Source organism: Mesoplodon mirus (assembly GCF_964341445.2).
Source record: "Mesoplodon mirus genome assembly, contig: SUPER_14_unloc_5, whole genome shotgun sequence".
Classification (NCBI taxonomy): Eukaryota; Metazoa; Chordata; class Mammalia; order Artiodactyla; family Ziphiidae; genus Mesoplodon; species Mesoplodon mirus.
Genome location: NW_028295698.1, coordinates 720,502 through 735,993, shown reverse-complemented (window position 1 = coordinate 735,993; position 15,492 = coordinate 720,502).

The following is a 15,492-nucleotide window of genomic DNA, read 5'->3' as shown; positions in this document are numbered from 1 at the left end:
ACTTGTCATTGTTATTATCTTCCTTATTTTAAAGAGATGTTTATTTTTTCCCAATCTTAATAGCTCATCCAAAAGTATTTCAAAGTTCATTAGAGAAGGGAAAAACAATATGGTTCTGAAAAGTGAAGGAAACCGCCTGGTGTTTAGTAAAGAAGTAGTAGGGAGACTGAAAAAGCCAAACTTAATAAGCAGATCTCTCCAAGGGTATTTTCAGAGCTTGATACCCTCCCACACCCTGAAAATATTATTACATCAAGAATGTAGAACTGCTAACCAAATGTAAGGCTCCCATATGATTCTATCAAACTGAGGATGCTTCTTTACTAAGCAGTGAGCACACTTGCTGTCCCAGGGACCTTGGCAGTTGCAACGTAGGGCTCTTCCCTTTGGGATGGAAACAGCAAGTTTTCCTGTGGTCTACACGCTGGCCCCAAAAATACTACACTCCCAATACTTGTCAACTTTAAGTATTTTTCTACATATCTCCATTTTTCTGTTACTATTTGGACTACATCCTAGACTTGACACTACATAAATTGCATTCAAGAAGCTATTTTTAAAAGTTGGTAGGAAACCTTAAATCTATGGCTTGCAGTCCCTGGCTTACTTTCATCCAGGTGCATAAGGGTTTTCAAAAGTAGTCAGGTTAGTTACCCTGTATCACAGCCCCACGCTTGTGTCACAGATATAAAAATGGAACATGATATTTAAGGTTTTAGTTGCCAAATCATCAAGCCTCCCAGACAGAGGCAATAGAGCAAAATGATTACAGAGGCATGGATTTTGATTTGCTCCAGTGTCTTGGGCAAGTCACTTGGCCTCTGTATTTATTTGTACTTATCTGCACTTATCTGTCACTTGGGGGTCATAATTGTACCTGGTCCATGGGTACGCTGTACAAATGATCTGTAAAGTAGTTACAAGAAACCGACACAGAGTAAGCACTCCACAGACATTGGCTATTAGCTATTGGAAATATTTCTCCGTGAAACAGATGACATTATCCGTGGATGACTCGGTGGGAGACAGTGAATCACAGAATCACAGCATGTTGAAAGTGACCTAGTTCACACTCTAATGTGAAAAGAAGAAAAGTGTGCATGGGTAGAAAATGTCTGAAACTTTACACAACAAAGAGTTCATCATGTTAACTTGGAGGATTAGAATAAATCAGGAAAGGAGGAAAGAAAAACTTGAGTGTAATTCAATTTCTCTATCATTTGTGTTTCTACACTGAGACTCTGAATACACTGGAAGTGCAATTTTTTTTAATGTGGCGGGATAAAGGTTTTCAAGTTTTCCTGATCCATCCGTATTATTATCTCAGAATTGCTGGCATTTCTTGCCATCTTTGGATCTACACCCATGTGAGTCAGTGGGCCATTCTGGACGGAGGAGATAATAGAGCAGAAGTGAAGTGAGAGAAAAGGAGAGACAAGATTTTCTCTTTTCTCTTCAAAGAGGAAAGGTCTTTGGAATGGGAACAACTCACAACCAAACTTTGGGGAAAGGATGTGATGGAAAATGAGACAAACATCCTACCCCTGTGATGAGAAGGATTCCCTGGGCTGGATGGAGGGAGGTCACAGGTGGCTGGACAAGGAAACCAACTAGGGAGAAACACACACAAGTGCAGAGCAAACACCCTGAGGCCACTCAGCCTGACTCCATGCAAACATGTGTCCAGCAGAGAGCCCTTCACCTGTGGCTCCCCAGCAAGACAGGTACCTCGGGGGTGCCAACTCATTCTGAGTCCATTATGCCTGGCCATTCATAAACCGCTGTCTAACGTGTGAGGAATAAACTCTCAATGTTTATGAGGAAATTGGGGAAGGAGATTGAAAGGTTACTTAAACGAAAAAAAAAGAAGTTCAGGAAGGCAAGATGGTAGAGAGACAAGAAAAAGACCTTAAAAGATAGAAAGGATTTGCCAAAGAAGAGAAAGCAAAAGAAATGATTCCGAATGGGTTAACCTGCAGCTAGGAAGTTAAGGAAGATTATTGATGGGTGAAGACTATGGAATAAAGCGAATGAAATTTCTCAGAAGTTGCTGAGAATATGGTAAGCAGCATGATTATCAAATTATGAATTGGCTGCAATGGCATTCTAGGGGGACACTAGGAAGGGGAAGCAAATGTTCCTGAGATGACAGTAGCAGGTGGAAAGTTGTTTCAGGGGAAGATCAGTCTTGCAGAGGGTGTATCAGAGGAGGGCAAGTGTGAGCAAGCAAGGAAATACTAAGTGTATACGGTTCCTTCACTGAGTGCACCCAGCCCCGCGGTCAGCCTTGAGAACAAGCAGGACTTCAGGTACTGGAGCTACATTTCAGTCATCAAGACTTGAGAAGACACCCTTAACTCAGGTCTTCTCTTCAAACTCCATCTTTCCTTCTTGACCTTCATTTGGCCTCTTCCCTTACCCTCCAGCTGTGGACTGAGGCCACAGAGCAAGATGGGTCACTAGTGTCCTCCATCCCCTGGCGACTGTGGTTCACATCAGTGGAGTACCAAAGGCAATAACCAAGTAACAGACACAAGAGTGTATGAAGAAGAAGAGATTCTGATAAGGCTTTCTGTGACAGTGTGGGCCAAGTCGGCTCTATATGGCTGGTATCACGTGAATTATGAGCAGCCTTAGGGGAGAAGTCCTCAGAAGGCAGAGCCTGGCTCTCGAGAGGCTCTGCGTGCTCACAGCCCACTCCAAGACCTCAGTTACAGCTTCGGCCCCCAATATCTCTCCCTCTGCCTGCTCACAGTTTTTGAAGTCTTCTTTCCTCCACATTTCTCTTGAGAGGTGGAGGAGGAAGATGAGCTTCAGGCCAGCTCAGACTCCCCTGGGATCCCAGCAGGATGCCTATCATTAACCTCCCACCTTCTAGGAAGCTCCTAAGATCTTCACATTTGGGGCAGTTCTCATTTCAGCTGTGCTTCAAATTGCTGGCTGGAGACGGCCTGTTGGAAGGTGGCTAAAAGCAAGTAGCAATCCTTCGGGCAGCCTGGCCCTTCTCGACTGTCAGTCATCTTCAGGGATATTCTGGGAAATGTTGTTTGTTCTAGAGAAGGGAGGGAAACAATCCAATTGTCCAATAATGCTTGAATGGAAAATAAATGATGCTATATGCATGTGATCACATAATATCAAACAGTCAAAAATCAAAGACCTAGATCTCTATGGATTCACGTGGATAAATCTTGAAAACATAATATTGATTGAAAGAAAATAAGATAAACAATGTTAGATTGTGATAACAGGTATGTAAGTGTTTAAATATTTAAATCAATTCAACATATTGCTTCTATATATACAGATGCAAGAAAATAAACTTTATCCAAAGAACACATTATTTACATTTAATATGCTCATTTATCTAGGAGACCCAAAAGAACCCACAGATAAACTAGCAGGAACTAATAAGACGGTTCAACAAGGCACACACATACAAGATCAATAAATTTTAAAAGTCAATCAGGCTCCTCTACACTGGCGATAACAAATTAGAAACTATAAAAGAAAATAAGAAAAAAAGAAGATCTAAAAATTGTCACAAGAGCCGTATAAATTATTTAGAGCTAAGCATACGTAGAAGGCAATATAACTAACGAACTGAGTACGAACAGTTAAACTCCGCCCAACCCAAGGTTAGGAAGAGACTGTTGTTACTTTATGAGAACAGACCCTCTTCTTAAGGAGCAGATCAGTAAGTGAGAGTGAATCAAAGAAACACAGCATTTGAAAAGTCAGCTAGTCCAAGCCTCTTGATCGCACATACAGAAGCTGAAGCCCAGATAGGTTGAGTTACTTGCTAAAGGGCCCAATGTCCTGACTCAAGGACTAGCATTTTTCACTCAGTCGCAAGACACAATCAAATGCAGTACCTTGGAAAGAGATGGGGAAAAAATGAAGAAATCAATTATATAGTTCCTCATCTTTAAGTACAGAAATAGCCGTGACAAAATTACACGTATTGAGGGAAAATTGAAGTGCAGAGTTTAAAATGTCAATAATCCACAGGGAAACTGGAGACCATTTAAAACATTCATATTAAATCTCTCTAGAAAAGACATTAAAAGATCTCCAATCAAAATGTGAATTTTATAATAGACATGGTATGATACAATTTATAATAGATATGGTAGGAACCTTTCCCTTTCACGGGAAAGCTTCGGCTGGGAAAAAGGAATTGTTCTTGAAAATGGGGCCTGTGCTATTGCAGACACTGTGCTCAACCTAGGTCCACCGAATGCTCTGATGTCATCACTGAGGTCACAGAATTCCACTGTGAGCCTGGCAACCTTGCAAACATAACAGCCCTGGTGAGCACTAGGCACTACTGCTGGTTCACCAAGTGGTACAAGTTTTTCAGCCATTTAGGAGACTTGACTATTTTTGTTTGTATTGAATCATTTCAACGGATTGCCCAAGAGCCAAGAAGGGCCAACCTGTAGGGAAGAGGAGGAGTTGGACATCTCTTGAGGCATCTTCTAAGGGAGACTTCTAGTTGGTACGATGGAACGGCGACAAAAGAGGAAACATCTGGAAAATGAAGAGTCCCAGGAAACTGCCGAGAACGGAGGAGGTATGTGGGGGGCAACTTGTCTGGGGCACATGGGTTTCTGCCAAACTGAAGCTTCTCTAGGAAGCGGGGGACTGAGAACGTGTCACCTGTGAAGCAGGGAGCGAGAGACCTTGTCTCACTGATGCTGCCGTATCTATCCGGAGGGTCCCTGTGGTGTGAGACGGCACAGAACGGCCAGATGCCCCCTGGGAGATGGGAGGTCAGCTCCGCTGGTCTGAGGACTCTCTCCTGGGGCAGCCGGGCCTGGAGCTTTGTCGGACTCACAGCAGGCTGCATCCTGCTTGCACAGACCTAGAGGTGCAGCTTTTCTCAGTCCCCGATTTCTCTCTTATGCTCTTGGATCTTTCCTAGGGGTCATGAGGTGGGGGATGTGAAGGATGCAAGGATGCTGAGAGAGACCCATGAGTTGCTTGGCCTCTTTTACCAAAGTGGAAAGAGAAGCCCCATGAGTTGAAGGCCCTGTTGAAAAATATCTTGACAAGTGGAATGCACTTTGAAAGAAGATTGTTTGTCTAGGGATGGTGTCATATTGAAAGCAAGGAGGTTTTATTCCTTCAACAGGAAGAATTTCCCAAAGGAGATCAAGGGAAGGGAAGGGTTTTCCAGAAACTGAGACCGCGTGAGCGGGGGTGAGAAATGGCTTCAGGGTCCTGCGGGGAGCTCTGAGAGCCACGGGCCACGTGGTGCCTGCGTGCATTAAATGGAGGCGAGTAGCTTGCCCTGGGAGAGGGGTGGTCACCCCAGAGCTCCAGCTAGAGGCCTCTGCCCCAGATTAGAGCCCAGTAGCTCCTACCAGGCCCAGGGCCCTGGAGACTGTAGGATGGGCCCTGGGAATGGAGCTCTAGACAGCAGGCAGATTTCCAGGCAGTGGCTGGGACAGGCTGGGGAAGGCAATGACTGCCCCTGACCATTCAGAATATTTTGCCCTATGTTCCTGTGTGTGTGTGTGTGAGTGAGTGTGTGTGTGTGTGTGTGTGTGTGTGTGTGTGTGGTAGTGCAGAGAAGAGCGAGATGAATGGGGGTAGTGTGCTTACCAGATATAAAGTCTGCGTGGTAAAGTTCTTGTCACCCTGCCTGGACCTGGCTGACACTCGGTGTACGTAAGAGTGTATACAGAATTCTTGTTAGGGTTGTTTTATGAGACAGTAACTCATACACCCATGTACACTCTGATGCAGCAAAAATATCACACACCCCACATATAACTTCCTTAGTAAACCACACACAGCACATGGAGGTATATACACGCATCCCTCCTATACTACGTTCTCATACAACCCACCTGTATCACAATCCTCTCCTCCAACACCAAACGCTGGAGATGAGATATGTATATAGACACACACACTATATATATAGGACACACACACACACACACACACACACTATATACATGTATCTCCTCAACTCTTGCACAAACACAACTAACTTCAGCCATCTCTAAATACCTCTATAAGAACCAGTCACGTGTCATACACACCACACTTATAACACATTCTTGCGTAATGCCAGACCCGCTTTGTACAAACCACAGTAAACCACAGTCTCAGTAACCCATGTCAGGATTGCCAGAGAAAATATGGGCTATCCAGTTCAATTTGAATTCCAGATAAACAACAAGTAATTTTTCAGTATCCGTATGTCCCACATATTGTATGGGCTATACTTACACTAAAACTAAGTCAGGCCAAATACTGCATGGGAATACTTACACTAAAAGATTATTCTGGGTTTATCTGAAACTGAAATTTAACTGGGTGCCTTGTATTCTTGTTCGCTAAGTCTGGCAACCCTTATATACTTACCACCAGCTGATGTATTATATATTTATTGTAGTTTTGTTTAGTGTGTGTCTTCCCCTACTAGAATGTGCAGCGTTACCAAAGACTACAACAATGGAAGAGTGCCGGATACACAGGAGTAGCTGCTTACTGAATCTTGGTGAATGAATGAATGAACACACACCATAAATACAAGCCACACCATGTAATGAGGAAACGTTACATGTCCCAGAATTCCTGACTTGTGAACAGAAACCATGCACACAAAGGCCACAGACACAGATAGACACGTCTGCACTGTGCTCCCCATGCCAACCCCACACTTACCACAGACTTAACTGATACACATCACTCACTCTTCCCACACACTCACAGTCACCACCGAGGCCTACATTACCAACTAGACAGTGAGAGAATAAGTATTGATTGGAATTAAATCCTGGAGGATCCACTGGGAACCACACTCTCAGCTGTGTGTATTCACTGCACCTGACACGTGTCACACACTCAGTAAATATTTGTGGACAGAGGACTGATGAACCCACCCTGAGCCTTTCATTCCTCCCTCAGGAATCTCGAAGTCACAAGAGGATCCCCCTCGGCTTGGATCCACTGTGGTGGCCCAAGGCTGCAGCCCAGGGGCAGTGGAGGTCTCCTCTGCCTCTAAATACTTCTTCTGTACTTCTACTCTGCGCAAGCTCAGCTACGCTGGTAAGGGCGTGGGGCTCCTCAGGTGACGGGGTGCTTGGCTGTGAAGCAGGAGGCACACAGATCCCAGGGAGGCTGAGAGGAAATCCAGGGTCATCAGAGGTGATGAGGGCTCTGTGGAGGAGCCTGGGCAGGATGGCTGAGCTGTTCCGAGGGCGTGGATGCCAGCTGAGTCTGGGGGTGTGTGTGTGAATACTGCTACTACCATGGTGGGGAAGTCAAGGAGCAGGGGCCGGAAAGGTCTGGGCTTGAGGTGGAGGGAAGAGGGACCAGATTAAGCATCTTCAGAGGAAAATGTAGGCTTTGTCTTTGCCTTTGCTTCCAGAGAAGGACAGAGTTCTGCATCATACACCTCCAGCCTGAGAGCAGGACCATCCAGCTCAGGTGCACACAGCTCACACATACACGCGCCCTCCAGGCACAGCCCTTCTCAGTGCACATCAACCCCAAGCACGTGCTCCACAGTACTCTCCTGCACCACAGCCCCATTCCACAAGGAATGCACCACCGATATTCCCAAACTCACACTCCTCATCGTACACGCATCCAGCCGCATCCCTCACATACTACAGCCCTCACCACCATACTCCACACCCCTGTATACAGACACCGCTCCAGTATACCCCCCCACGCACATGAAAAGCCCACAGATGACACCACATACACCACTCCATCCTACGGCCAACGGACACCAAGCTCACGACATTGCTATGTCGTGCCAATGTCCCTCTCTCGTCTACCACACCTGCTCCCTCAGCTTCCGGCATGGCCCATGCATGTTATTATGATTTTAATTTCCTTTTTCAGGAATCCGGAGATTTCATCGAGACACTGCCCAGCCTAGACCACCCCTAGCCCAGGATCAGGAAGAAGGAGAGACCGCTTCCCCATCACACTGTGTCTCCTCCTCACCCTCTTCACCCTGTAAGAACTATCTGCACCCAGACAAAGAGGAAAGGGGCATGAAAATACACTACATGCAGGTACAAGTGAACAAGGGTGTCGCTGTCTCCTGGAAGACAAAGAAACCCTTGGAGTTGCCTGAAAAGCAGCTGACGATAGAAGAAGTGACCCTTCCTGAGGATGTGTGCGCAGTAGCCACTGACCCCTCTTCTGATGTGTGCACCGAAAGCCTCCTGTCTGACAGTGAGCCCACTGGGGAGGAGAAAGAGTATGAGGAAAGGGCAGAGCCAGGCAGCCCATCAGGGCCACCTGCCGTCGAGGAGAGACCCAGCGCCAAGACAGCGGACTGGATGCTGACCATGGAGACCGGCTTCAGGTGCATGACCTGCTGCCAGGTCTTCCCCACCTTGGAGATCCTCCAGCAGCACGTGAAGGGCGGCGTCCTGCAGGGCTTCAGCTGCCGTGCCTTTCATCTCACCATGGCCCAGCGGATGGGCAATGTGGAATCCGAGAGCACCCCTGAGGAAGAGGACGAGGAGGAGGAAGAGGAGAACGAGGAGGAGGAGGAGGAGGAGGAGGAGGAGGAGGAGAAGGAGGTAGAGAAGCAAGAAGAAAAGGAGAATGAGGGAGAGCAGCCCACGGGGGAAGGCCCCAGCCCAAAGAGACCCCGCAGGCAGGGTCTTTTCTCTCCTTTGAGTTCCAAACAGCAACTGAGATTCATGGGACAGAAGATCCTGGAAGACGGTGTGGCCGTCCCTTGGAAGAGGTAAGGCTTGAGGCTGGCAGTCTTCTGAGCCTATGTCACGAGGGCCCAGAGGAGTCTAAGGGAAGGGGCCGCACACATGTGCTGGTTTACCTAATGGCTCTGCAGTTGCATCAAATGGGACACACCCAGCACTAAGAAAGGCATTGACCTCTGTTGACGTAAACAAGAAGGTGGAGCCTTTTCCTAGGAGTTTTCTCAGGGTCTGCACGATGGACCTCAACTCTTAGAGGACGTACTGCCAGCAGCTCCTTCTCGGCAGAGAGAGCCAGGAGTGGTCTCAAGAGAGGACAGGGGCCCTTGCAGGACCAGAACTTTGAGGTCTGAGAGCCTTGGGCCTGAGCCGAGATCTCACCCGGACCACTGGACCTAGCCTTCTGTGACAAAGGGGAATATGAAAGAGAGTCACGTGGAAATGAGGTCCCCCGAGATCTGGAAATGTTCCAGAACCTTCGTTGCGTGGTAGTTGATCTGGAGCCAAGCTCACTGTGGTGTGTGTGGCTCTGAGCATTAAGGCAATGCTGGAGGGTAACCCTGACCAGCAGAGCTTGGAGTGCTTCTTGTCTCTTCCTGTTCTACCTCATTTGTTTTATCCCTTCCAGGGAGAAGAAAGGACCCTCGGGAGAGTAGCAGACAGAATGCCGTGGTCTGAAGGAGGATGAAGGGACCGGCACTCAGTCTAACATCATATGACAATAGAAGCGTCCTATGCAATAAAGGCCATTTTCCAAACCTTTCCTGGAGCTTTTATTTAATGACATTTTTCTATCTATGCATCTATCTGTCATCTACATCTGTATCTTTCAAGGTTTGTGAACAAGCTTTCACATAAGCACTAGAGACGTCCGCCAGCATTTTCCAGAAGAGGCCTGCAAATTGCTGGGGACTCCTCACAAATAGGGAACGGCCACAACCCCTGCCACACAGACTATGCGCGTGGCCCTCCTGACGTACTCCCACTCTCTCTCTGAATTTCCCAACGTCTGAGATGAGGGTGCTGACTGGAGGCAATGATCACGTGCAGGCTGAATCTTCTCCAGATTCTGATTCTCTTCCTGGTCATATCGTCCTTAAGCACAGTCTCCATGTCCCTGGCCACACTGATCTCTCTCCTTCAGTCCTTCCCTCCCTCCCTCTCCTGCCTCCCAGTGCAGAGAATACTTTTTTGCATTTGAGACGACATTTATTTTTGGTTCACAGAATTCTCACCTGTTCTACTGTGGCCTCCGTTGTGAACATTCCAAAGCTGAGACTTTTCTGTTTTTCTCCCTCATTTCTGCTGAGTCTTTACCTTCCTAATGCAGTGAACTCACAGTGCCTAGCTGACTGGATGGGGAAAAAAATCCAGGGAGCAAAGAGAAATAATAAAAGAATATATCAGTTATTTTTTCATAGTGTTATCCAACTACATATTTTTAAATTTTGGAATAATATTAGGAATCTTCTCTTTATAAAAAACTGAATTATCGGGCTTCCCTGGTGGAGCAGTGGTTAAGAATATGCCTGCGAATGCAGGGGTCATGGGTTCGAGCCCTGGTCTGGGAAGATCCCACGTGCCACGGAGTAACTAAGCCCGCGTGCCACAACTACTGAGCCTGCGCTCTAGAGCCCGTGTGCCACATCAACCGAGCCCACGTGCCACAACTACGGAAGCCTGCGTGCCTAGAGACCATGCTCCGCAACAAGAGAAGCCACTGCAATGAGAAGCCCGTGCACCACAGCCAAGAGGAGCCCCCGCTCACTGCAACTAGAGAACACCCGCTAGCAGCAACAAAGACCCAATGCAGCCCCAAATAAATTAATTAATTTTTAAAAATTGAATTAGTTTCAAGGGTACAATGTATAAAAGTACAATAAAAGCCCCCCTTCATAACCCCCCAACCCCACTCTCAAGATGGAATCGATATGCTGTGATACAATTTATAGTCGTAGTACTACTCCTCCTCCCACCACATCCGAAATCCTCTGAGCCAGGTGCAGCAGCTTCCTTTCACAATGCTAGGACCCGCCACAAGACACATGATAATCCCTTTGGACATTTCAAGGAGCGGCACCAAGGGAACAGTACCGGGGAAATGCCACTGACAGCTCAGAATATCCATGGCATTTCTAGAGCCTCGGCACTGCTCTCGCTCTGGGAATGAAGGTCCAAAAAGCACATCGGAGAATGTTCATAGTTGTAAACAAGCTCCACCTTTGAAACACAATCTACATAGAACCACATATACAAGCCTGCACGATGGATGAAGCCAAGGTCTCCTCCATGATTTCCCTTCTGACCACCTTATTGTCTCCTCAACCATAAAAGGTGAACTTGAAACTCAGGACCTTGCCTTGTCACCAGAAACATCCAAGCTTGGATCAGTCTTTCTAAGACCAGATACTTGCTCTCTGAACTATTAGAGACTTGTCACATACACACAGGTAGAACAGGATTATTTCTATCTACCTGGGGACTTGGAGTCTTTCACATTGCTCCTGTTAAAACTCTCACAACAGCAAAACTTTACCTACAAAGGGTTCAAGCTATGACACTCCCAACTTCCACAAACCTCCTCAGCTCTGGTGAGTCACATGCAGCCAATTCCAGGAATTGGAAACATGGTTGTGAGGATGAAACTGACTTTGGGGCTCCCCTTGGATATGGTCTTCCAGACTTACCAAAAGGCCATTAAGAGGAAGGTTTACCCCACCTCAGGGAAACCCGAGGCAGTACTTGCAGTCAAGGGCTGGCCATGGCTTCTGAGCTACATCCAAAAAGAATTTCATACTGTACCTGGATCTGCTGAAGCCATTTCTGACTGTCCGAGAGCCAGCATGTACCACTCCTCAACTGCCTCCATTGTGGATCATCAGTAGGGCTGTCAGATTTAGGACATAAAAATACAGGATACCCAGTTAAACTTGAACTTCACATGAATAATGTCATTATTTTTAGTATAAGTAGATCCTATGAACTATTTGGGGCATACTTATCTTCAAAATGTACTCGTTGTTTTTCAAACATTCATATTTAACTAAACAGTCTATATTTTATCTGTCAACCCTACTCAGCAGAAATGATGGAGGCTCATAGAGATCCAGGAGACGCCTCAGCACCTCCTCAGCTTTTATTTCTACGTCCTGGACAGCGAGCACGAACCTTCCACTCCCAGTCAGTGGCTAGAATGGAGGATATTCTCTGTTTTAGAGCTTTTTCTACTTGTCATTGTTATTATCTTCCTTATTTTAAAGAGATGTTTATTTTTTCCCAATCTTAATAGCTCATCCAAAAGTATTTCAAAGTTCATTAGAGAAGGGAAAAACAATATGGTTCTGAAAAGTGAAGGAAACCGCCTGGTGTTTAGTAAAGAAGTAGTAGGGAGACTGAAAAAGCCAAACTTAATAAGCAGATCTCTCCAAGGGTATTTTCAGAGCTTGATACCCTCCCACACCCTGAAAATATTATTACATCAAGAATGTAGAACTGCTAACCAAATGTAAGGCTCCCATATAATTCTATCAAACTGAGGATGCTTCTTTACTAAGCAGTGAGCACACTTGCTGTCCCAGGGACCTTGGCAGTTGCAACGTAGGGCTCTTCCCTTTGGGATGGAAACAGCAAGTTTTCCTGTGGTCTACACGCTGGCCCCAAAAATACTACACTCCCAATACTTGTCAACTTTAAGTATTTTTCTACATATCTCCATTTTTCTGTTACTATTTGGACTACATCCTAGACTTGACACTACATAAATTGCATTCAAGAAGCTATTTTTAAAAGTTGGTAGGAAACCTTAAATCTATGGCTTGCAGTCCCTGGCTTACTTTCATCCAGGTGCATAAGGGTTTTCAAAAGTAGTCAGGTTAGTTACCCTGTATCACAGCCCCACGCTTGTGTCACAGATATAAAAATGGAACATGATATTTAAGGTTTTAGTTGCCAAATCATCAAGCCTCCCAGACAGAGGCAATAGAGCAAAATGATTACAGAGGCATGGATTTTGATTTGCTCCAGTGTCTTGGGCAAGTCACTTGGCCTCTGTATTTATTTGTACTTATCTGCACTTATCTGTCACTTGGGGGTCATAATTGTACCTGGTCCATGGGTACGCTGTACAAATGATCTGTAAAGTAGTTACAAGAAACCGACACAGAGTAAGCACTCCACAGACATTGGCTATTAGCTATTGGAAATATTTCTCCGTGAAACAGATGACATTATCCGTGGATGACTCGGTGGGAGACAGTGAATCACAGAATCACAGCATGTTGAAAGTGACCTAGTTCACACTCTAATGTGAAAAGAAGAAAAGTGTGCATGGGTAGAAAATGTCTGAAACTTTACACAACAAAGAGTTCATCATGTTAACTTGGAGGATTAGAATAAATCAGGAAAGGAGGAAAGAAAAACTTGAGTGTAATTCAATTTCTCTATCATTTGTGTTTCTACACTGAGACTCTGAATACACTGGAAGTGCAATTTTTTTTAATGTGGCGGGATAAAGGTTTTCAAGTTTTCCTGATCCATCCGTATTATTATCTCAGAATTGCTGGCATTTCTTGCCATCTTTGGATCTACACCCATGTGAGTCAGTGGGCCATTCTGGACGGAGGAGATAATAGAGCAGAAGTGAAGTGAGAGAAAAGGAGAGACAAGATTTTCTCTTTTCTCTTCAAAGAGGAAAGGTCTTTGGAATGGGAACAACTCACAACCAAACTTTGGGGAAAGGATGTGATGGAAAATGAGACAAACATCCTACCCCTGTGATGAGAAGGATTCCCTGGGCTGGATGGAGGGAGGTCACAGGTGGCTGGACAAGGAAACCAACTAGGGAGAAACACACACAAGTGCAGAGCAAACACCCTGAGGCCACTCAGCCTGACTCCATGCAAACATGTGTCCAGCAGAGAGCCCTTCACCTGTGGCTCCCCAGCAAGACAGGTACCTCGGGGGTGCCAACTCATTCTGAGTCCATTATGCCTGGCCATTCATAAACCGCTGTCTAACGTGTGAGGAATAAACTCTCAATGTTTATGAGGAAATTGGGGAAGGAGATTGAAAGGTTACTTAAACGAAAAAAAAAGAAGTTCAGGAAGGCAAGATGGTAGAGAGACAAGAAAAAGACCTTAAAAGATAGAAAGGATTTGCCAAAGAAGAGAAAGCAAAAGAAATGATTCCGAATGGGTTAACCTGCAGCTAGGAAGTTAAGGAAGATTATTGATGGGTGAAGACTATGGAATAAAGCGAATGAAATTTCTCAGAAGTTGCTGAGAATATGGTAAGCAGCATGATTATCAAATTATGAATTGGCTGCAATGGCATTCTAGGGGGACACTAGGAAGGGGAAGCAAATGTTCCTGAGATGACAGTAGCAGGTGGAAAGTTGTTTCAGGGGAAGATCAGTCTTGCAGAGGGTGTATCAGAGGAGGGCAAGTGTGAGCAAGCAAGGAAATACTAAGTGTATACGGTTCCTTCACTGAGTGCACCCAGCCCCGCGGTCAGCCTTGAGAACAAGCAGGACTTCAGGTACTGGAGCTACATTTCAGTCATCAAGACTTGAGAAGACACCCTTAACTCAGGTCTTCTCTTCAAACTCCATCTTTCCTTCTTGACCTTCATTTGGCCTCTTCCCTTACCCTCCAGCTGTGGACTGAGGCCACAGAGCAAGATGGGTCACTAGTGTCCTCCATCCCCTGGCGACTGTGGTTCACATCAGTGGAGTACCAAAGGCAATAACCAAGTAACAGACACAAGAGTGTATGAAGAAGAAGAGATTCTGATAAGGCTTTCTGTGACAGTGTGGGCCAAGTCGGCTCTATATGGCTGGTATCACGTGAATTATGAGCAGCCTTAGGGGAGAAGTCCTCAGAAGGCAGAGCCTGGCTCTCGAGAGGCTCTGCGTGCTCACAGCCCACTCCAAGACCTCAGTTACAGCTTCGGCCCCCAATATCTCTCCCTCTGCCTGCTCACAGTTTTTGAAGTCTTCTTTCCTCCACATTTCTCTTGAGAGGTGGAGGAGGAAGATGAGCTTCAGGCCAGCTCAGACTCCCCTGGGATCCCAGCAGGATGCCTATCATTAACCTCCCACCTTCTAGGAAGCTCCTAAGATCTTCACATTTGGGGCAGTTCTCATTTCAGCTGTGCTTCAAATTGCTGGCTGGAGACGGCCTGTTGGAAGGTGGCTAAAAGCAAGTAGCAATCCTTCGGGCAGCCTGGCCCTTCTCGACTGTCAGTCATCTTCAGGGATATTCTGGGAAATGTTGTTTGTTCTAGAGAAGGGAGGGAAACAATCCAATTGTCCAATAATGCTTGAATGGAAAATAAATGATGCTATATGCATGTGATCACATAATATCAAACAGTCAAAAATCAAAGACCTAGATCTCTATGGATTCACGTGGATAAATCTTGAAAACATAATATTGATTGAAAGAAAATAAGATAAACAATGTTAGATTGTGATAACAGGTATGTAAGTGTTTAAATATTTAAATCAATTCAACATATTGCTTCTATATATACAGATGCAAGAAAATAAACTTTATCCAAAGAACACATTATTTACATTTAATATGCTCATTTATCTAGGAGACCCAAAAGAACCCACAGATAAACTAGCAGGAACTAATAAGACGGTTCAACAAGGCACACACATACAAGATCAATAAATTTTAAAAGTCAATCAGGCTCCTCTACACTGGCGATAACAAATTAGAAACTATAAAAGAAAATAAGAAAAAAAGAAGATCTAAAAATTGTCACAAGAGCCGTATAAATT